Genomic DNA, 24,246 nt, shown 5'->3' with positions numbered 1-24,246 from the left:
ACTCAGTTCATTACCCCCCACCCTTTTTGTTCTTTTACCTGCTCTCTCTTCTTTCTACAACTTTTGGTCAGGGTTGGGCTTGGTAGGAGGAAGAGAGAAGAAGGGTCAGGACATCTGTGTGTACTTGCTCTTTGTTGGTTCTGTCTCCCTGTGCACAGGCCCGTGTCCACTTAGAACTTTCTTCTGGTGCATCGTTAGGAGTTCTGATCATACCCCATTTCCTCAAAGGATGATAATACATCTTATAGCTGTCCTTTTTCCTCTTCCCCTGAGCAACTGGTTTAGTAAGAAAACTTATGTATTCTCTTCTTGTTTTTATTTAATTTCCTTAGCAAGGGCTCAAATTGCTAAGCTCCGTAATGGCAAAGGCTGTGTATTAATACCTCCTGGCCCTGATTACCATGAAGTCACAGTCATATGGCTCAGTAGACACTCGGTAGTCTAGCTAAAGTGTTTAACTACTAGTTAGAACATCAAACATAGGATCCCAGTAGGTTTGAGGGTATGACTCATAGGCCAGCACCTGCCCAGATTAACAGGGAGTCCAGTCTTTGTTCTCCCATTCCAACTGCCTCTTTTTCTAGAAGTTCCATAGAAATCATATTGACTTGAAAGGGCCAGGTCTTTTTCTTGAGTATGTTTACTTTAGGCTGGGACAGTGTTTTTCAAACTGTGAGGATACCTGGAGGAAAAAAAAAAAAACTTCACAAGGGATCTATAGGAACAAGCATACTTTAATAGGATTGTCATGTGAATCTTCTAGGCCCACAAGTCCTCTTTCCAAAAGCTTTTCTGTCTGGGAAAGGGCCTGCTGCGTGCAAATTATCATTTTCAGCCTTCCTTTGAAGTCACTCTTCTCCTATTTTACAAAAGAAGGTACACCTTTCACCTAGCCTAAGTTTTACAGTGCTGGTTCTTGTCCAGAGTAGAGAAATGTCCAGGGCACCATTTGAAAGGAAAATGCATATTACTCTTAGTTTTGAGAAAGTGGTTGACTGATGATACAATAAATCCTTCTGCAAATTAGGTGGCTTCTACTTTGCTTTCAATAAAGTTGATGGATTTGTGCAAGTGTTCACCTGCTAAATAATTGAAAAAGAGTTTTTCCTTATTAATCACTGCATGGTTTGGGGACATTTAAATAGGCAGGAATTGAACAAATTGATGGAAATCACTGCAATAACATTCTCATCTACTTACTTTCTTAAAGCTTACACCAGAAAAACAAAACAAAAACTGGATTAAAATTGATGCTGAACTCTGTCTCAGTGTAGAATTAAGTTATGAATACATCAACTGATTGGAAGAAGAGGCACTCTCCATTTCATTAGATGCATGTCTAGTAAACAAACTTACTATTTATATTTATTATTCATGCACTATTCATGCATTAATAATGTTTGTGATATGTTTGTTTTAGATCACATCAATTTTGAGTAGATAAGTCCTACTCATAATTCTAATAAAAGCTTAATTTAGGAATTTTTAGTACCAGAACCTTATGATCAAAGAAAAGAAATATTTTAATATTATTATAAATTCGGTGCAAATAATGACGATAGAGTCATTAACTTTCAGGCATTAACATTTATTACAATAGACCGAAATTCTAAGTTTCTGAGGGGAAAACAGAATCAAGGCATTTTAGGAAAATCATATAAATTTCTGCTTAAAAAGAGTTGTGCAGGTATTTTTTTAAATGAATGATGGTGGGGTAGTATTGATATAATACAGGCACGTGTTACATAACGATGTTTTGGTCAACAATACACGGCATATAGGACAGTGATGCTGTAAGATTATAATGGAGCTGAACAATGCCCATCTCCTACTGTGACCTCCTAGCCATCCTAATGTCAGCGTGCAATGATTTTTAATGCATTTCTTGTAGCCTAAAAATAGAGTGTTTTTTAAAGTCTACAGTAGTATGCAGAGATGTCCCAAAGATCTTCAGGTCTGTCCACCACTCTCTGACTCACTTCCCAGCCCTGTGTGCTCCATTTATGGCACATGTCCCATATAAGTGCCTTTTGAAAACATCTTTTACTGTACCTTTTATAGGTCTAGGTATGTTTATTTTATTTATTATTAAATCATAGCTGTGTACATTAATGCAATCATGGGGTACCATGCGCTGGTTTTATATACAATTTGAAATATTTTCATCACACTGGTTAACACAGCCTTTCTGGCTTTTTCTTAGTTATTGTTTTAAAACATTTATATTCTACATTTAGTAAGTTTCACATGTACCCTTGTAAGATGCACCGTAGGTGTGATCCCACCAAGTACCCTCCCGCCACTCATTCTCCTCACTTCCCTCCCCTTCCTTTCCCCTTTCCCCATATTCTTGGGCTATAATTGGATTATAGCTTTCATATGAAAGCTATAAATTAGTTTCATAGTAGGGCTGAGTACATTGGATACTTTTTCTTCCATTCTTGAGATACTGTACTAAGAAGAATATGTTCCAGCTCCATCCATGTAAACATGAAAGAGGTAAAGTCTCCATCTTTCTTTAAGGCTGCATAATATTCCATGGTGTACATATACCACAATTTATTGATCCATTCGTGGCCATGTGTATCACTGTGTTACAATTGCCTACAGTGTTCAGGACAGTGACATTCTGTGCAAATTGTAGTTCAGGAACAGTTGGCTATACCACATAGCCTTGGTGTATAGTACATGCCGTCTGAGTTTATGTAAATATGTTCTACACAACACAACCACAAAATTGCCTATCAATGCATTTTTTTTTGGGCCAGGGCTGAGTTTGAACCCGCCGCCTCCAGCATATGGGGCTGGTGCCCTATCCTTTGAGCCACAGGCACTGCCCCTAACAATGCATTTTTTTGAACACGTCCCTATTATTAAGGGATGCATGGCTGTAGTTAGATTCCATTAGATTTACTCAAGAATGACATCACAATTGTATGTTAAATGTTGATGTTTAGAATGCACCAGAAATTATAATTATAAACCCTGTATTTTAAAATTTTCTAGATGTCTACTTAAAAATGTGTGAAAAGTCAGGTGGGTACGGTGGCCCATGCCGGTAGTCCAGCTACTGAAGAGACTGGGGCAAGTAGTTTGAGGCTGCACCGAGCTGTAATCTTGCCATTGCATTTCAACCCAAGGAGCAGAGCAATATCCTACCTTTAAAAAAAGAAATAGTGTAAAGAGGATATATGACTTTTCAAAATTAGTTTAGGATGTGCATGAGAAAAAAATTGAAGGCTGCTTTTTTAGGTTGTGCCCTGTCACGTATTGGAGCCCGAACAAGTCCTGAGGTCCAAAGACTTTCCTGTTACCAGGCTTCACGTGCAGACTTCTGAACCCACGTAGTCAGAAGTGCTTTGGTTCCTCGATGCTTCTATTTTACATGCAGAGGTCAGGCCAGCAGTCTGCGGGACAGGCCTGGGTCTCCCTTCCTGCAGTGCAGTCGATGCAGATCTTTACCCATCGCAGGGCTCCCAAGGGGGCAGTAAAGCATTAATATTTTTTTGAGACACAAGCACAGTAAAAACTACTTAGAATATAGCCATGAGGAGGACGTGGAGGTAGCACATATGAAGGATTTATCAGCATTCTCAGAATAATCAATGAATGGAAGAAAAGAAGACTATTCAAGATTAAGAAAGGCATTTTAAGAGGCCTATTTGAATATTGATACAAGAATCTCCAGCATTTAAAAATAGGAAGAAATACATTGGGTGGAAGTTAAAGAAATAGATTTTTTTTCTTTTTTTAAACTTTTAAATTATTTAATTGACAAAAATTGCGTATATTTAAGGCATCCGACATGATTATGCGGAATACACATACATGGTGTCCTGACTATTATCATCAAATTAGTTAACACATCCATCACAACCCATGCTATAAACTTGTTTGTCTCCTGGAAATTGTTTATCTTACAACTGAAAATCTGTACCCTTTCATCAGCATTTCCCCACCACCGCCCTCTGGCAAGCACTGTTGTATTCTTCATGTCTGTGAATTTGGCTTTATTAGATTCCGCATATAAGCAAGTAGTAGAATTTTAAAAAATTCAAAATGTCAGGATTTTAGAACGTTGAGTATAGGGTGATTACAGTGGGTATTTAGCAGGATAACATAGTTTTAAGAGAAAAGAGGAGACATGCTGGTGTATAAATCCTAGCTTTGCCACGCATTAGCCGGTGACCATTTATTGCTTAAGGCTATTTGAATCTGCTCTCTTCATGGTAAAATGGGGATAACAGGACTTACTTCGCAGATTAGGTCATGAATTAACTGGGATGATGAATGTAAGAACCCTTGGTCATGATCTGCTTGTACCTCTCCATGCACTGTTTTTCTTTTAGCCTTTGTTTAGTATCCTTACTTTTGTATTTCTTTACTCATGTGTGCATTGCTTCATTTAAACCTTTTTTTCTTAGCATTCTATTTTTAGAAATTCCCAGGAGGGGCCCAGCATTGAATGAATGATTGAGTAGTCTTAGCAACATCAACAACATTACTTTATGAAGCAGAATGTGCTTTCGTCTCTGAGTCCTGCCTGAGATTTTTGGCTTGGGTGTTTTATTGTCATCTTGGGTGTTTTATTGTCATCTAATATGTACCTGATAAGCATCCCTTAGTCATTTTTGGAAAGATTTGAGAATTGGTTTCAATCAAAAGCAGACAGTAGTCAATGAATAATGCCCTATGTTAGAATGAAGGGAACATTCTTTGGTTGTCATATATTCGATATCAACATCAGTTTTGTTTCTCACTTGATGTCAGTGAAGGTCTGTATCTGCTCTGATAAGTTGCAGCCATCGAAAGGTCTCTCTCACTATGCATTACGCTCTCTTGCTATACTCCCACCATTGTTGAGTAACATCGCGGCCCTGTCTTCCATGTGGGCCCCACGTTAATGCATTATAGTGAGAGCACCCAACTGCTACCTGTTCTGGAGCTGAGGAATTAAAATGCAGCTCCACTCCCACTATCACTGATAGGTGAATCAGCAAAGAAAAGATAATCCTAAATTGAATGCAACCTTATAATCCTAAATTGAATGCAACCTTATGGTATTCTTTCAGATATAGGGAAGTCTGAAAGAGTCCAAAAAAATATCTTGGAACTCTTTGCAGACCTTTGTTGGTGAGAAGAGAATAGAGAAGTTCGTTTCTGGAAATCAGAGTATTCAGATGACCTGGTGATCTAGCAGAGTGAACGAGAAAAATGCACACGTCTGGGGGTGTACACATGGGCTTCCCCTGGCCTGCTGCCCCCTGGAGGTCTTGCACATGTCTGGAGGTGTACACACGGGCTTCCCCTGGCCTGCTGCTCCCTGGAGGTCTTGCACATGTCTGGAGGTGTACACACGGGCTTCCCCTGGCCTGCTGATGCTTGGAGGTCTTGCACACCTCTGGAGGTGTACACACGGGCTTTCCCTGGCCTGCTGCTCCCTGGAGGTCTTGCACACTTCTGGAGGTGTACACATGGGCTTCCCCTGGCCTGCTGCTGCCTGGAGGTCTTGCACACTTCTGGAGGTGTACACACGGGCCTCCCCTGGCCTGCTGCTGCCTGGAGGTCTGGTTAGTATTTCTAGACCTGTTCAGCTTGGGAAAGTTGCACTCAGGTTGATCTCAGAGCACTTTCTTATTAGCGCTGTTTTAAACTTAAACATGATGTGATGTTGATACAGTATATTATAATGTATTTCACTTTTTATATTAACTCTAGTGACTTCTGTAGGGCTTCATAGAAAAAAGTTTATGTATATGCACACTATTACATAGAGATGTTTTCAGATGGTTGTGTGCCATGTGATTGCAATCGTTGTAAGATGAAGATTGACATTCTTTGCCAGTAAATTTAGTTTACATATATTTTATACACCTCCTATTGCAAAGCCTGCAAGAGTCACAATGTTACTAGTCTTGGGGCACTCCCAGTGCTGATTCAACTGCAGTGACCAAAGACTTAGATAACAACACTCAATTACTTTTTTTTAGTATTAGATCATAGCTGTGTACATTAATGCAATCATGGGGCACCATGCACTGGTTTTATAAACAGTTCGACACATTTTCATCACACTGGTTAACATAGCATTCCTGGCATTTTCTTAGTTATTGTGTTAAGACAATCATATTCTGCATTCACTAAGTTTCACATGTACCCTTGTAAGATGCACCTCAGGTTTAATCCCACCAATCACCCTCCCTCTGCCCAACCTCCTCCCTCCCTCCCCTCCCTCTCCTCCTACCCCATATTCTTAGGTTATAACTGGGTTATAGCTTTCCTATGAAAGCCATAAATTAGTTTCATAGTAGGGCTGAGTACATTGGATACCTTTTCTTCCATTCTTGAGATACTTTACTAAGAAGAATATGTTCCAGCTCCATCCATGTGAACATGAAAGAGGTAAAGTCTCCATCTTTCTTTAAAGCTGTGTAATATTCCATGGTGTACATATACCACAATTTATTGATCCATTTGTGGATCGATGGGCACCTGGGCTTTTTCCATGACTTAGCAATTGTGAATTGGGCTGCAATAAAGGAGAAAAGGGAACACTTCTACACTGCTGGTGGGAATACAAATTAATACATTCCTTTTGGAAAGATGTTTGGAGAACACTTAGAGATCTAAAAATAGATCTGCCATTCAATCCTATAATTCCTCTACTAGGTATATACCCAGAAGACCAAAAATCACATTATAACATTATTGCAGCCCAATTCACAATTGATTCATCTATCGTATTAATTATTTGACATGTATACGAGTTCGCTACAAGTTCTGCTGCTTTAAAGGAAACTTTCAGGTCAACTAATCTGAGTAACATTTTTTCCTTACTGAGACACTATTATTAATATATCCATAACAGCGATTTTCCTCCTCATATTTTATTAATATTTATAAGATTTTTTTGTCACTACATTGTTTAGTAAGGTTAACGGCTAGATAATTGTTTTTAACTTAATATAGTTGTTTTTAAAAAATTATAGTTTCTAAGCCTTCTTGTTTAAAAAGAAGATTTAATTCTTCTAAAATATTGATAAGTATCAGGTAACTTTTGCAACATGGAGCCCATTGTTCATAGTATTTTCTCCATCCCTTTGAAATTGGAAGAAAATGTTTTAAGTATATTATTACATGGGAGATATAACAGTATTTTTCCTTATGTTTTATTTTGGTTTTAGAAATGAATAGGTCCATGTAGATTTCAGTGGGTTATTTTGTTTTTACTTTTTATACTTATGTATTTTCCACATTAAAACTACAGGCTCTAGAAGCATTCCTACAAAGATATTTCTATGGTAGTATTTAAAAAGACATTTTTAAAGGTGGAAAAACAAGCCCATTTTTAATTTATTTTCCTTTCAGAAAGAACTTCATTGACTTAAGACTCCCAAAGAAATCACAATAGTAGTTAAAAGTGCAAAAGCAATGAAAGGAAAGAATTGGTCAATTTTTAGACAAGTCACACTTTTGTTTTCCTGGCTCTTATTTCCTTATTACATAAAATGCAAGATGGATATGGTTGGCAAATATTTGAAGTCTTTTTTGCCTTATAAAATAGCAAAATTTTACCTGGAGTAAATCTGTGAAATTCTCATTGTGTTCTAATGTTTAATTTTCTTTTCTATTTTTTTTTTTTTTTTTGCCATAATATAGCTTTGCTGGCAGATGGCAGCTTTTGGATCATATTGAATTTGGCAAATTCTCACAAGAATCTTCAAAAATTTTAATATTTGCATGTGAAAAAAATCACAAATTTTATATAACTCTACAAAAATGATAGTGAGGATATCTTCTACATTTTCCTTATATTTATGTCCTGATTATTTCACTTTCAAGTAAGGTGAATGTCTAGGAAAAAAAAGTGAAGCAGTATTTATTCACTATGAATATAAAATTTAACCTATCATCATCCTCATTAAAAAGCTATCTTAATGTATTATTTTTATTAAAATCAGCATCTAAGGGTCAATGTCTACATGAATATTAAATAACTTTACCTGTAGGGGTTGCCTTTGAAAACTCAAAATGCTCACGTCCAATTTTTTGTTTTACCTGGGAGCAGGGTTCCATGTTTTCTCACATTCCCTCTCTGAAAATACTGGACTGTAGGTGAAGGCTACTGAACCAGCTTCTGAGAGAGAGACTCATTAGTTCTATGGTCAATGAAACATTTGGTAAACAGGACCAAAACAAATGTGAGTTATTCTGAGTTCAGCCCTGAACAACTCGTGTCATGGCAAAATCTTATTGGACTTTACTATTTATTTGAATTCTTGGCTAAGCACACAATGATACTGATAGTGGGACTAGAGTTACAAACAACTTAGAATAAGGGTCCTTATTTCTGCTGCTGCAAACTCATTAAAATTGCACAGCTAACAGTATTTCTGGCAGTAAGTTTATGGTCTTAATGCTGTTAGTCACTTTTATGATGACACTTACAGATGGACTTGTTTCCTGCATAATCACACAGATTGGTGATTACATTAAAATTTCATCATTAATATTTTCTTGGGCATATGTGTTCATGTTTCATGGCTTAGTTTTTCAGAGAAGGTCCCCAACCTAGCCAGTGACCTTTGCTGTTTTCTCACAGTTGGTGGGCTCTTTAGAAAGAGAAAGCTTGTTTACACCGAGCTGAGTTTGGCTTTGTGGCTTTGACTGCCTGCTGCTGCTCTTCCTGGTCACAAAGAGGCTAATTCCTTCACTTAGCTTGCATGCGTTATTGTGCTTTGTTTTCCTTCCATCGTGTGGCTTCTGGTGGCCCAAAAGTATCCATCCATTTTGTAATCATCCTTTCTTTAAAATCTATCTAAAGATGTAATAATCAAACAGCAGATTCTTATAAATTGGTCAAAACGATTCACAGTTTTATAGCACCCCTTCTGTGAATGAAGATATATTACAAGGAAGGTAACTAATCTGATCTAGGAATATTTATCCATATGGTATGGATGAGCAAGAATTTCACAGTAAAATGTAATCACTCTCTGGAATTAGATAGGAGACAGCTGCAGTGTAGTCCGTGTTACTTTAATATGTAAGTATTATGTGTAATATCGTAGGCAGTATTGTCCATCTGAAAGAATCTTCTACAAAGGGGTCTATACCTATGAAAGGATATGAAGAAATAGTTTTCAAGTTCAGAAAGAAAGCTGTTACTATAAGAAATTCTACAATCAACAGAAATTGCTTTTTAATTATCCAGATTAACATTGGGTGGCTTATCTTTCTTCTGTCTGGATATCTTACAGACTTCTGAAATGCAACACATTCAAAATAGAAGCACTTATTTTTCACCTTTAAACCCACTCTTCCTTTTCTGTTTTACCATCTCAGTGTGTGTGGTATTTCTATCTACAGAGGTGCCAGAAATTGGGCATTTATTATTTCTCCCATTTTCTGATTCCCACATCTAAATTCTGATGCTGTTTCCTTAGAACCCAACAACTCTGTATCCTCCTGCACCATCATCACCAGTGCCTTGGTTCGGGCCCCTGCTAGTTTTATTTCAGGAGCTTATATTTGATCTGCCTTCCTCCCAGCTCTGTACCAGTGCGTCTCTCCAGCTTAGATTCTATGTCCTACCTACACTTTCTAAGCAGGAGCACTGTTGCCTTTTGGCGGGAGTTGTTTTTTGATCAGAGTCCTCTGCCTCTTGGTTATTTAGCCTCCTTGGCTTCTGTTCACACACATTTTAGTGCCCCCATGAACAGCAGATACCATCTCTGGGAAGAGCACTGTCTGTCCTCTAGGTGGCCTGCCTGCCTTCGTTCTGCACCCACTTACCTACCCATTTTTCTCAAAGGCTGAATTTAGAGTGTTCTTCTCAGTGGGGCTTTCTCGGGCTCCTGTTCACGTCCTCCCATGGAGAGCTTCCCAACACCTGTGTGTTCTCAGTCCCCAGAACTCTCACTGTAGGTTCTGGGGTCTCCATATTCTGCCCCTCGAAAACTGTAAGGTCCCCAAAGACAGAAGTTCAGTCTCATTTAGCAGCGTATCTCCACACTCTGGCTCAGTGACTAACCACTATTTGATGAATCATTTGACCTCCCATAACTGCCAAAAGTATTATCTTGAATCTATTAATATTAATGAAGTATCAGTGGGAATAATTCATCTAGAGGAAAGATACTAATTAAATGTGCACATAGAACTATGTACTCACTAGCCTTCTGGTATTCATGCGTGGGGAAGTTAAACATGAATCTGAATGGAATTGATAGCAGCTGAGAGGCCGTCATCACCCCAGTTTCCACCTACTACACAATTAAGTACGATCTGCTAAGTGGCATTGTACAAATCATTTTCTGTGGCCGAACCTTCCTTCACAAATTGCAAATAATACAACATTAGCATTCCATCTTACACATCCAGGACATTTTTGCAGCTACAAAATCAGTATATTTTACTAAAATCTCCTTAATAAGTCACATGGAAATTTTTGGAGAAAATACTCCTTAAATGTAAGCTGGAATTTTAATGCTCCCAAACCTATTATAATGTTCTAATTTAAAAAGCATGAAGGTACTTTTAAAAAGATGTCTTTGTAGTGTAAAGGCAGAATAATTTTATTTAACCAAACACACAACTGTGCTTGCTTTGCTAAAAAATTTTCCACCCACATTTCTTGGTACTGGCTTTTGCATATGTTAATAAAGACTAACAAAGCAATAACTAGAAATATTTTCATATAGGTAATCTAAGAAAAAGGCAATTATAGTTTCAAATAATTAACTGTCTAAGCAGGCAACTAAATTCCATCAGTTTTGTAAACAGATATGATTTTTATGTTCAAAGGATGCAGATCATATTTTATTAGAATGGTGCTTTTTTATGTTATTCCCTTTTCAAAATTGTAAAAAAAAAACTGTGCCCAGTCTTCTTTTGCCACAAGTTCTGTATGCTTTCATTGAAAAAATAGCCTGTATAGACTTCTACCTCAGTAAATTGGAATATAATCCACAAGTACATTTTTTATTTTCCCAAAGTTATGAACATTTTAGACACATTATTTGATTGATTAATGTCTGTGAGGAATTTGAAGGGAAGTTGGAGGTAAACTATTCTGTAACTTTTGAAGAGCATTTGGTTTTACAATACATACAAGTGGACTTTGCCTCAGGATTTTGTTATTTATTTCAGAGAATTTTTAGTGAATAAAAAAATGATCAGAGATTCATCTTAGAGACAAAATAATGGTTAATACTTAGTTGTGTAGCATTTAACTATTGTCAGGTATACTGAATAATTCTCCTCTCAGGCAGAGTGCAGATGCAGTGGTGACCCATCACCTTCCATGGGCCCCACACACTAATACTCCCCTTTGGAGGTTAGGATTTCAGCATATGAATTTTAGGGATCCACACACATTTAGACCATAGCAGCTAAGCTCAGGTAAATTATGAGCAAACATTTTTTTTTCTTATTTTTATACAAAGGTGTTTATACCATATATGTCTTTTGTCAGTGGGTTTTAAAATACAAGAATTTATGTGGACATCCTTTCAGGTCAGTATATACAGAGATACTCTTCCTTTAAACAGAAACATAATAATTCATAGTACAAATGCACCAGAATTTATTCACCCTCTCCTCTCCTCATGAACATTCAGGGCCTTTCTCCCCCCACTACAAACAATGCTGAAATAAACATATCTTTGTGAATGTATCCTTATATACTGATACTTTTATTTTTGTAAGGTAAATTCTCCTTCAATGGACATGTACATTGAAGAATTTTAGAAATACTGTAACTCTAAATTGTTAATGTTCTTTACAACCTATTTGTTTCTAGACCTTTACAAAGTTGCAGAAAATAAATTCTTTTTCCAGGCAACTTCTTGTGAAGAATGATGTGGTCCTCAAGTCTTCTTCATGGTCAAGCGGAAAGTTTTAGCCTTAATTTAGCATATCTGGACAAAGAATGTTGAAGGATGAAACAGCTCTTTATTCCCACATCCCTAGCTTACAGTTGAGGGAGTCCTGGCTCACCAATGGTGTTGAGCAGGTGCTGAGCTATCAGGATATCAGGTTGTGGGGGGAGATGCTCATATGAATGAACTCCTATTGCGAACCCCCACCTATTACCACATACAAAAATTGACCCTCTCTGGATAAAAGATTTAAATTTAAGATAGGAAATAATAAAATTTTTTAAAAATATTTTTTAATTTTACAATTTTATTTTATTTTATTTTAATTAATTAATTTTGCAGTTTTGGCCTGGGCTGGGCTTGAACCCACCACCCCCAGTATATGGGGCCGGTGCCCTACTCCTTGAGCCACAGGTGCCACCCCAATAATAAAAATTTTGGAAGAAAGTGTGGGGAAATTCTTCAATTGCCCTGGGAAGAGATTTTATAATAAGACCTTGGCAATTGCAGCAACACCAAAAATAAATAAATGGGACATGATCAAGCTAAAAAACTTCCACACAGCTAAGGGTACCACAACTAAAGCAAACAGACAATCTTTAGAATGGGAGAAGATATTTGCATGCTATAAATCTGATAAAGGGCTAACTAGTGAATAAGAAATGAGCAAACAATCCCATTTGAAGAGACTTGAACAGAAACTGCTCTGAGAAAGATAGACGAATGGCTGGCAAATACATGAAACAATGCTGATCGTCCCTGACCATCAAAGAAATGCAAATCAAAACCACTCTGAGGTCTCATCTAACCCCAGTAAGAATGATCCACATCACAAAGTCCAGAGATGCAGATGGTAGCAAGGGTGTGAAGAGAAGGAAATACTTTTGCAGTGCTGGCGGGATTTTAAATTAATACAACCTCTATGGAAAAAACTCTGCAGAGTCCTCAAAGAGCTGAAAGTAGACCTCCCATGGATCTGCAATCCCATTACAGGTATCTACCCAGAAGAAAAAAATCATCTTAACATAGGACTTTTGCACTAGAATGTCCATTGCAGCCCAGTTCACAATCACCAAGATGTGGGATCAACTCTAGTGCCCATCAACTCATGAATGGATTAATAAACTTTGGTATATATATATATATATATATATATTATATATATATATAAACTTTGGTATATATATATATATTAATAAACTTTGGTATATATATACACACACACCATGGAGTACTATTTGGCCATAAAAAAGCTAGAGACTTTACATCTTTTGTATTTATGGGGATGGAGTTGAAACACATACTTCTTGGTAAAGTATCACAAGAATGGAAAAGCAAGTATCCAGTGTACTCAATGCTAATACGAAACCAATGGGAAACAACTATAGGCTGACAAGAGAGAAAAACACACCTGCATTCCAATGGAGGGGGAGGCGGGAAAGGGGAGGAGTTGGGAGGGTGATTGGCCAGCTGTCACCTAAGGTGGACAATGTAGGTTCACCCCCCAGGGAAAGGACTCAACTACCTAGGAAACACAAACAATGTAACCAAATTATTTGTACCCTCATATTAATCTGAAATTTTTAAAAAGTAATAAGAAAAACAAATTGTGCTCAGTTTTAAAACAACATTTGTGTTTTAGCTTTGGACGTAAGAATTTTCCCCTTGTCTCTGTCCTTTTAAAAATGCCATTTCTGCCAGATTCTCCAAATCTTAGAAATAATAACACATACAAGCAAGTCTTTCAAAAATATATTATGTAGCAAACAGTTCTGTAGTTTGTTTACATGTCTAAAAGGAAGCTGTAGTTACAGTGATGCGTTTTGACTTGACTGCAGTGTGGCTCAATCGGAAGGGGTGTGTAACAGCAAATATTTATTTTGTAAGCCTTCGATTTGTCAGAGGTGGTATGTATTGACTTACTGATTTATTTTTTCTGAATAATTATGTGAGGCAGGGCTTGTTAGTTTTCCTATCTGTAGATAATAAAATAGATCCTCAAAAAAAAATTAACTTACATACCTAAATTAACTCAGTTCTTGAGCAGTGAAACCCGTATTCCAGTCCAGTCCTCTAAGATTCCCAACACCGTAGTCTTTCTACGCATCATTGTCTTCTCCCTGGAATACGTCACGTGTACATTTTATGCCTAGAGCACAGTGTTGGTTGCAGTAGGGGGTAGGGGGAATGCTGTAGTTGCTAAGAGATTATAATAACATAGCAAGGTGATGCAGTGGGCGTCTGCCTCATGACAAAGGCCACCGTGCAGCTTTTCTCACTGTTGTCCTATCTGCTTACACGTCACTCTTGTCCTTTAGCCACAAGCCCGAGTGTCTGGATTCCAGAGTCTGTTTTTCTTCATCTTTGTATTTTCATCATCCATACCAGTGATAGCACATAATAGGTGCTTTATTAGATATCTTTTTAGAGTACACACAAATGAGAACTGTAATTACTGAAAATGTAATTATTTAAATGTTCCTTCAAGTGCAAGGTAAGTAAAAAGATAGATCATAACAGCGATTTCCACCCTTCTTGTATCTTCACAGAGCTACTGTTCTGAGTGTCTATTTTCACTCTTCCCCCCAAAATCCATTTCAATGCCCCAGGTTTAAAAGTTTACATGCATAGCATTTTTGTTCCAGTGTATCTTAAAATTTAGGTGTCACTAGCCATCAGGTTAGGATTTTCTTTGCTGAGCAATGGACACCACAGGAAGAGGAAGCAGCTAGATACTGGCAGTGACAGTCCCCTCAGTGAAGACTGCAGGTCACACTGCTGGATCACACTCCCCCCCGTGATGGTCCCCTCGGTGAAGACTGCAGGTCACACTGCTGGATCACACTCCCCGCCGTGACGGTACCCTCGGTGAAGACTGCAGGTCACACTGCTGGATCACACCCCCCCGTGACGGTCCCCTCGGTGAAGACTGCAGGTCACACTGCTGGATCACACTCCCCGCCGTGACGGTCCCCTCGGTGAAGACTGCAGGTCACACTGCTGGATCACACTCCCCGCCGTGACGGTCCCCTCGGTGAAGACTGCAGGTCACACTGCTGGATCACACCCCCCCGTGACGGTCCCGTCGGTGAAGACTGCAGGTCACACTGCTGGATCACACTCCCCCCCATGACGGTCCCCTCGGTGAAGACTGCAGGTCACACTGCTGGATCACTCCCCCCCGTGACGGTCCCCTCGGTGAAGACTGCAGGTCACACTGCTGGATCACACCCCCCCCCGTGACGGTCCCCTCGGTGAAGACTGCAGGTCACACTGCTGGATCACACCCCCCCGTGACGGTCCCCTCGGTGAAGACTGCAGGTCACACTGCTGAATCACTCCCCCCCGTGACGGTCCCCTCGGTGAAGACTGCAGGTCACACTGCTGGATCACACCCCCCCGTGACGGTCCCGTCGGTGAAGACTGCGGTCACACTGCTGGATCGCACTCCCCCCCGTGACGGTCCCCTCGGTGAAGACTGCAGGTCACACTGCTGGATCGCACACCCCCCCATGACGGTCCCCTTGGTGAAGACTGCAGGTCACACTGCTGGATCGCACTCCCCGCCGTGACGGTCCCCTCGGTGAAGACTGCAGGTCACACTGCTGGATCGCACCCCCCCATGACGGTCCCCTCGGTGAAGACTGCAGGTCACACTGCTGGATCACTCCCCCCCGTGACGGTCCCCTCGGTGAAGACTGCAGGTCACACTGCTGGATCACACTCCCCCCCGTGACGGTCCCCTCGGTGAAGACTGCAGGTCACACTGCTGGATCACACCCCCCCGTGACGGTCCCCTCGGTGAAGACTGCAGGTCACACTGCTGGATCACACCCCCCCGTGACGGTCCCCTCGGTGAAGACTGCAGGTCACACTGCTGGATCGCACTCCCCCCTGTGACGGTCCCCTCGGTGAAGACTGCAGGTCACACTGCTGGATCGCACTCCCCCCTGTGACGGTCCCCTCGGTGAAGACTGCAGGTCACACTGCTGGATCGCACTCCCCCTTGTGACGGTCCCCTCGGTGAAGACTGCAGGTCACACTGCTGGATCGCACTCCCCCCTGTGACGGTCCCCTCGGTCAAGACTGCAGGTCACACTGCTGGATCGCACTCCCCCCGTGACAGTCCCCTCGGTGAAGACTGCAGGTCACACTGCTGGATCACACTCCCCCCGTGACGGTCCCCTCGGTGAAGACTGCAGGTCACACTGCTGGATCACACTCCCCCCTGTGACGGTCCCCTCGGTGAAGACTGCAGGTCACACTGCTGGATCGCACTCCCCCCTGTGACGGTCCCCTCGGTGAAGACTGCCAGGTCACACCACTAGATCACACTCCCCAAGGCTGCGTGAGACACGCCACCTTTCTGCAGTGGACCATATTCCTGGTGCCCACTGGATGTTCCTGTGGGGTTGGGGCCTTCACCATAGACTTTAGCACCTGCTAAAGTCTCTGCTTCTTGCCTCACCTGCCCTTGTCGAGTGCCTGGTGTTTTCGAAAATCCTCTCAGGCCAGTCTATGCTCCCTGGAATCCAGGATGTTTCTGTAACACAGGGACTGGTCCTACTGCCTCTCTACAGCTTATGTGCAGTGGGAAATTTTTTTTATAGCAAATAAAGAAACTGTCATTTAGAAAAGACAAAAAAAAGTTGTTTTATCTGCAGAGAGATTCCAGGAGAACCATTTTTAGGAAAAATGCAATAAACCCACATGGATATTTCAGCCTGGTCTTTCCCCTTAAATTGCTCCATGATACGACTCTAAGGCAGGACCAAGACATTGTTTTCCCCTTGGAGCACTTAGGAACAACTGAGTAGCTTTGGCTTTTACCATTTAAATGTAAGTAGTTAAGAATAAGACGTGCTGATACTATATATTATAGTACTTGACAACTCCAAGGCCTTCAAAAAAATATTAATAAAACATTTTCACACTCTGATATGACTGGCCATAAAGAACATTAAACTCCGGCACCCCTTTAAATGTTATCAAATTAGGCGTTAATTGTTGGAAGATAATCTGATAAGGCAAGTACTATAATAGTTACTGATGGACATCCCAACTTGCTAGGAGTAATATACTGAACAGAATACCTAGGGATAATTACCACGTATAATCTCACAATTTGAAACCCTGTATTTTAAATTTCTGTACTACTTTTTAAAGGATAATGCATTAATTCTATTGCATTTGAAAAGGTTTTTTTCCAGTTCATATAACACATCCAGCTTTTTTATTTTCATGTCAAAAACAGGAGAAAGTAGGCTCTCATGTAAGCTTCAAAGTTGAGGGTATAGAAACCATACAAGCATAACATATTGCTAAATTTTGACAGATAACTAATTGTATACAGTATTGTGATCATTTCCACATCGTTGGATTTTATTATTTAAAATCCCCTTCATTCTGGGGATTTTGTGTGTCTATAACAAACTTTATGCTTTGAAATTAAATTAACTTATATGTGGTATACCAATTGTTTAGCCTGTTTTCTTATATATGTTTTTTTATCTTGGTTTTCATCTTACAAAGTTACACTTTTTTGTAGTGTCTTGACCAAGAAAAATTGTAATGCAAGATGTGACAAATTGTTCTCTTTAAAATTTGGTGCTTCAAGCTAATGTCTTTGAACTATCCTGCTATGAGGAAGAGAAAGGGAAAAGCTTGTGAGAGATTACGGCTCCTTTTATGTCTAAAACCCGATTTTGTGCTAACATGCTTGCTAGACTTTCCCAGAAGAAAATGGTATAAGTGTAATATGATTTCTTTCTACTCTGTACATGGAGGTTTAATGGCATAAATACTTCATAAAAAGAAATAAAGCCTTTAAACGGCAATTTTATCCTGTTATTCTTGAGCTTTTCACAATGTGTGCAGCAAAAAAAAAAAAAGGAAAAAATGAGAGTTATCTCTTTCAAAGGAAATATCTAGGAGACAATAGGGGAGGGAATGATGGTGAAGCCCATAGTGTTTTTCTCCTATTACGAAAGTTACTATTACCCACCCTAGCTCATCCCCAAATATTTTTCTGCGTTAAAGTGCAAGATGTCATCCCAAGATTTCCTCTCTGCTTCTTGTGTCATAAAAACCCATATTCATTGTTTTAGAAAGATCGTCCCCAAAAGCCTAGCTGGTAACTTAGTTACTTTACAGGATATTGTTTTAGTTATTCCATTAATATTTGCAGCATGTCTGTATTTTAGACCATAAATTATTTTTTAAAGGAAGGTTGAAAAGACAGCATGCAAAAATGCCTTAAGAGTAAAATCACTCTTAATTTAAACTCTGTTGGGTTTTTATGAATCCTCCCTTCTCTTCTGCCCTTTCTCTTTCCCTCTCTTCTTTTTGAATTCCTACCCTCATTTCCTTTCTTTCTTTTCCTCTGTCTTTCTATTTTTCTACTTTGCCACGTTTTGCTGTTAGTCAATGTCTCTCTTTCTCTCTTTGTAGTTTTTCTATCTTGTTTGAATTTAGGGTTAACATTTGATATTATGGAACTGATTAAAACAACATTCAAACCTATCCATTTTTTATAGGTAGCATCATTTTGCTTAGGCAGTAGAGCTATACTAATACTCTTGTTTATATAAATACTAATAGGAATAAATAACATTCGGTGTGCATGTTCTAAGTCACGGGTGATGTGCTCTTACAGGTGTTAACACTACTCATCTTAATTTACACTTCAATGGTATGATGAGGAGAGTGTTATTAAGTTGTGGTGCAGTTGCTTGCCAGGAGTCCTTTTTGCATATTGGAAACGATCTCTGACATCTGTGGTCTTTCTCCCTAGCATAGTGCTGTGAACTCTGCCATGGGCCAGGGCTCAGGCACTGGCTGGCTCAGATCTTTTGATCTGACTTTTCTTCACAAATGTTTATGTGAAACTAAACAATACCATGGTATTTTTGTCATTCATTTCATTAAGGTCCTTATCTCTGATATGTTACCATGCAGAATAATTCCTGTTATTTAATTGAAAGGATAGCATCGTATACTCTAATATCTTAAGTGACTGTGTGATTTACAAGTTAAATGTTCTTCTCATTGCCTAGAAATTCATGCTGTAATTCCATTTATTGGCATAGCTATATTGTATTTGATACATTATTAACCTCTATGTAGCTCAATGTAGACCTCTCAAATTGAAATTTCAAATAATTTCATAGTCTGTCAAAAGCAGTAATGGTGATAGGACAATTTTTATAAAAGCTATTGATCACCCAGTTTAAAGTCATTAGATAGGTAGAAAAGTACATTAGTGTTTTAAAGAGTGTTGAAAAACATATTTACTATATGAAAGTTTAAAACCTGTTCTGCAGATTAACAATTAAAGTTGAAGATGATATTTGTTTATAATAAAATTTTGAAATTATACCAAATAATTTTAGATTTTAGATCGCAGTGAATTATTTGAAACTTTTGACTTGTGGTTAACAGAGAAATTTGTAGTAAATGTTCATTATTATTTAGATATGTGAATTTTTTCTGAATCTATCTATTAGGATAATCTTTTACATTTAAGAATAGTTTAAAATCTTGGGCTCCCTTAAAAGTCTGTCATTTTGTTCTTTTCAACATTTAGTTAAAAGCAGTTGAATATATACAAAGATGTCTGTCACAGCACTGCCTGCAGTAGGTAAGTACGGAAACATAGTCCATCGTGAGAACAGTAGTGAAGTAGAGAACAGAATGAAGTACGGCACAACCTCACAAGGGAAATGACTTACAGTCTTTACAAGAATTATGTCAATCCATGTACTGATACATAAAGTTCAAGATACTCTATTGCATAAGAAAAAACCAAGTTATGGAATAGTTTGGATAGCCTGTTTTTAAATGAATGATAAATATTCATTTACATTTGACCGTGTATCTGTGGGTTTGTTTCTGGGCTCTCTGTGCTAGTCCACTGGTCTGTACACCTGCCTTTGTGCCAGCCTCATACTATTTTTATTGCTATGGCTTCATGTGGTAAGTTTGGAAATTAGGAAGTGTGAGACCTGTAACGTTTTTCTTCTTTTTTCAAGATTGCTTTGGCTATTTGGGGACCCCGGAGATTCCTTGTGGGTTTTAGGATGGATTTTTATATTCCTGCAGAATCTTATTAGGATTTTAATGGGGACCATATTGAATCTATAGATCACTTAGGGAAGGGTTAACAAAAAGGACTCTATTTGATGATGGGAAGGTTCTATATCTTGTGATGATAGTTACATGATTATATGTATTTTTAAAATTTATTGGATTATATACTTGAAATGAGTACATTTTATTGCATTTAAACTATACTTCAATAAATTTATTAAAAACTTAAAATATATATGCACTTAAGTAATACAAGTATTATGGATGCATATATAGGCCTGGACCTGTAAGGTGCAATTCCCTACCATCCTGATGTCTTAGTGGGTACCTGGGTAAGCTCATTCATTCTCATAGCTTTTATTACCATTTCTGTATTAGTCACTCCCAAATCTGTATTTTGATGTGCAGCAACATTTTGAACTCAAACACTTGAATTTTCCAGAATAAATTCCTTTACCTTTTGTAGTTTGGAGCAGGGTAAATGATGTGTCGCCTGCCATCCATGTTCCCATGAAAACTAAGTTAGCTTTCCATTCTTCCCTTAAGCTGTGGCTTAATTACATCAATATTGTATATGCCTTTGATACAGTTGGGCCCTGTGAAATAATTTAGAAATGTTGAACTTTTTAAATATCAAAAGCAGCTCTTTCACAAGTATCACCTTCTTCATAGAGTTTTCTTTTATTTATTTATTTATTTATTTATTTATTTTTTATTAAATTATAGCTGTGTACATTGATATATTCATGGGGCATCATTCACTAGCTTCACAGACTGTTTACCAAGTTTCACATATACCCTTGTAAGGTACACCGCTGGTGTAATCCCACCAATCCCCTTCCGTCTACCCACCCCCCTTTCCCCCATTTTGCACAAAACTGCTTTAATTGCTTACATTCAGATTATTATTTATTATTTTTTTTTTAGAGAGAGAGACAGAGTCTCACTTTGTCGCTCTCAGTAGAGTGCTGTGGCTTCACAGCTCACGGCAACCTCCAGCTCTTGGGCTTAGGCGATTCTCTTGCCTCAGCCTCCATAGTAGTGGGGACTACAGGCACCCACGACAATGCCTGGCTATTTTTTAGTTGCAGTTTGGCCTGGTATAGGGGGCCAGTGCTCTACTCACTGAGCCACAGGCACCACCCAAGAATACTGTCTTTAAAAGGTATTTGTACAGTATTTAGCTTTGTTTTGTAAATTATTTCAATCTTTTATCATTTAATTTCTATTTATATAATTAATGTCCAAGCTCTTAGTAAATGTCTTACTAAGCCTAATTCCCAGTTTTCAGAGTATTACATTATTTGGGTAAAAAGAGATTGTACTGTTCATTTGTCATAGTGAGGGATGGCATCTACTTGGTATGTTTTACATGTCCTGTTAATGTACCTATTTTAGGTACATTCCTTCCCAGAAGCTTCAGAATGGCTTTAGAGTCCATGTGGCCATCATGAGCAGGACAGTGACTAATAGAAAGACACTAACAGATACAAGATTGTTTAATATAACTAAAGGATCCTAGAGCCGACCTGCACAAACATAGCAACACAGAGCAGGGACATAGATGAATGTCCTCAGTCAACCTAGCAAGTTTTCTATGTTCCAGACTCCAGTGAGGCACAGAATTACAGATGATATTGCTTGACCCTGCAGGAATATTATCAGGCCTTTCTGATCAACATATTGCATCCCATTCTCAAGGATTTTTATTCTTTCTTTTTTTTTGTTTTAGAACATAATTTATTTTTATTTTTAATTATTCTTGGTATATAATAGTGTGCATCTTTATAGTCTTGCTTCCTATTAATGAGTTTGGGGAGAGTGCCCTTCTACCTTCTCATCAAATTCTAAAATAAGGTAATCCTGATTGTGTTTCACAAATTGGGCAAATCCAAGTCATTTCTTGAGCAAATCTCCAATTGGAGAGGAGAAGGATCTGAGACCAAGTTGAAGTATAGTATAGGAAACTTTTGGAAAAAAATTTTATTTCCCAAGAGAATATATAGGTATTAGTACTATCAAATTTCTGGTATTTGGATGTTTGAATTAAGAACCAAAACTTTTATTCTTTTCTTGGATGAATGTGTTATACCATTTGAATCTTTTTTTTTCTTCAATCTGCCAAATTTTTGGTTTAATTTCAGGTTAATTTCAGGATACAAACTATCATTTTAATCTTAAAATGCCTGAATGATATGAGAATGATTTAGCTATCGATGGATTTTTTTTTAAAAAATGTCAAATGAAAAATCTTAAGAATTATTTATAATTCTTTATAGCCTTTCATTTATACCCCTGTAGCTAGGTCTTAATTTAATGTTTCATTTATAAAGTTGATGCATTGGGAAGTATATGTTACTGTTTTTTGATAGTTTTAATAATAGTCTTTGTAACAGGTTTTAATAGTAATTTAGTGAAGAATACATCATTTTAAAAAAGCATTCACTAGAACGTTTTGGAAATAAAAAGAAAAAAAAACTATCATTTGAAAAATGACTAGAGTTTAGCCATAAATTTTTTATATACCAGCAATAGTCAGACAATATAAAGGAAATAAATACTTTAGAACTCCCATATATCGAATACTGTGAAATGAATGAAAGAATGTAGAACTATATAAAAGAAGGAAAAGTTTAAGATCCCACTAATAAATACGGGAACATATTTTAATAAATGAAGAGGCTTCTCTTTTTCTTGTATAGAAATGTAAGAAGTTAAAAATGACACTTTCCTTTGTGTTCTCACAGGTATAAACATCTTATAAAGCTACAATAATTGAAAAGGTGCGGCACCACTCAGGAGAAATCTGTAGGACATAAAATTTAAAACCAAACACAAGTTTATATGATTTTTTTTTTTTTTTGAGACAAAGTCTCAAGCTGACACCCTCGGTAGAGTGCCGTGGCATCACAGCTCAGAGCAACCTCAAACTCTTGATCTTAAGTGATTCTCTTGTCTCAGCCTCCCAAGTAGCTGGGACTACAGGCACCCGCCACAATGCCCAGCTTTTTTTTGGTTGTGGTTGTCATTGTTGTTTGGCAGGCCCAGCTGGGTTCGAACCCACCAGCTCCGGTGTATGTGGCTGGCACCCTAGCCACTGAGCTACAGACGCCAAGTCACACAAGCTTATATGATTTTATGAATTTATTTAACTTCTTAACCAAATGAGATTTAGATAAATGAAAAATTAAGTAAAAGTGCCATTTCATATCACAATTAAATTTCAGACAGCTTGAAGACTTAAGCAATCAAAACATTCAGAAGAAATCTAGGTTAACAGTCATATAATCTTTGGTTAAAGAAGATGTCAAAATCAAACTATAAGTCAAATCAATTGAACCAGTTGTCTCATGTTTTTAAACTGTACATTTAAAAATTCCATAAATAAGAGTTAAATAGAAAATAACGCATGAAATAATTATTGAAGTTATATATACTTTAATTCTGTAATGCTGATTATAGATCAGGAATGTGGGTTGAGTCTACTTTTAAGTATTTAGCTTCTCTCATAATAGAGTCTACTAATAAATTTTAGAACAGATATATTATGTATATATTATGTGTGGTGTCATTATGAGTTTTGGCTTGAGGGAATTTGAATGGTTTTCACATAACTGTTTTACTATTCATGACTTTCAGTATACTCTAAAACACAAATGCTCATAATTTTAGAGAATTCTTCAGATCCCAGTTATAAACCTCGTTTTCTGTCTACTATAAGGGACTGTGAATGTATCCAGTTAAGAAGACAGGGTAGAGAAATATATCTTACAATATATAATAATAAAATTATTTATTATATAGAGTTTCCTATTAGGATATAAGTCTCAAAGAGAAAAGGACTTTAGTTGCTAACCCTAGAATATTGTCTACCACATACAAAGTACAGGAATTTTTTTGAATGTGTGAAAGTCACACATTCTGTTTTATATCCTCACCTCTTTTTTCACTTGGTCATGCATGGTTTTACATTGTACTTATAATTATCATTATCTGTGGCAGTAAAATAATCCATCATATGTCTATAATTTACATAATGACTTCCTTAATAGTAGATGTTTAGGTTGCTTAAGTTTTTGCTTCTATATACGATGCTGTCACGAATATGTCCTTGCTTATGCTCTTTTTAGTACTTAAAATTATTTCATTAGGTTGAATTCTACCAGAAGTAGCCTAACGGATTTAAAATATGTGAACATTTCTAGATAAAAATTTCCAATATACTTTATTTAATAGCAAATACATAATTAATGTTATTTCAGTTGGTGTATGAACT

At 37.9% G+C, this 24,246-nt stretch overlaps 1 protein-coding gene across 9 annotated transcripts in view; it reads left to right on the top strand.

Moving 5' to 3' along the window:
* The window catches only part of CADPS2 (calcium dependent secretion activator 2), a 504,393-nt gene that overhangs the window by 217,307 nt on the left and 262,840 nt on the right, over positions 1-24,246 (top strand). The gene's annotated exons all lie outside the window — the stretch shown is intronic.

This window comes from Nycticebus coucang, chromosome 11, assembly GCF_027406575.1.
Source record: "Nycticebus coucang isolate mNycCou1 chromosome 11, mNycCou1.pri, whole genome shotgun sequence".
Lineage (NCBI taxonomy): Eukaryota > Metazoa > Chordata > Mammalia > Primates > Lorisidae > Nycticebus > Nycticebus coucang.
The sequence above is the reverse complement of the archived record's forward strand: the minus strand, read 5'-3'. Positions and strand labels throughout refer to the sequence as shown.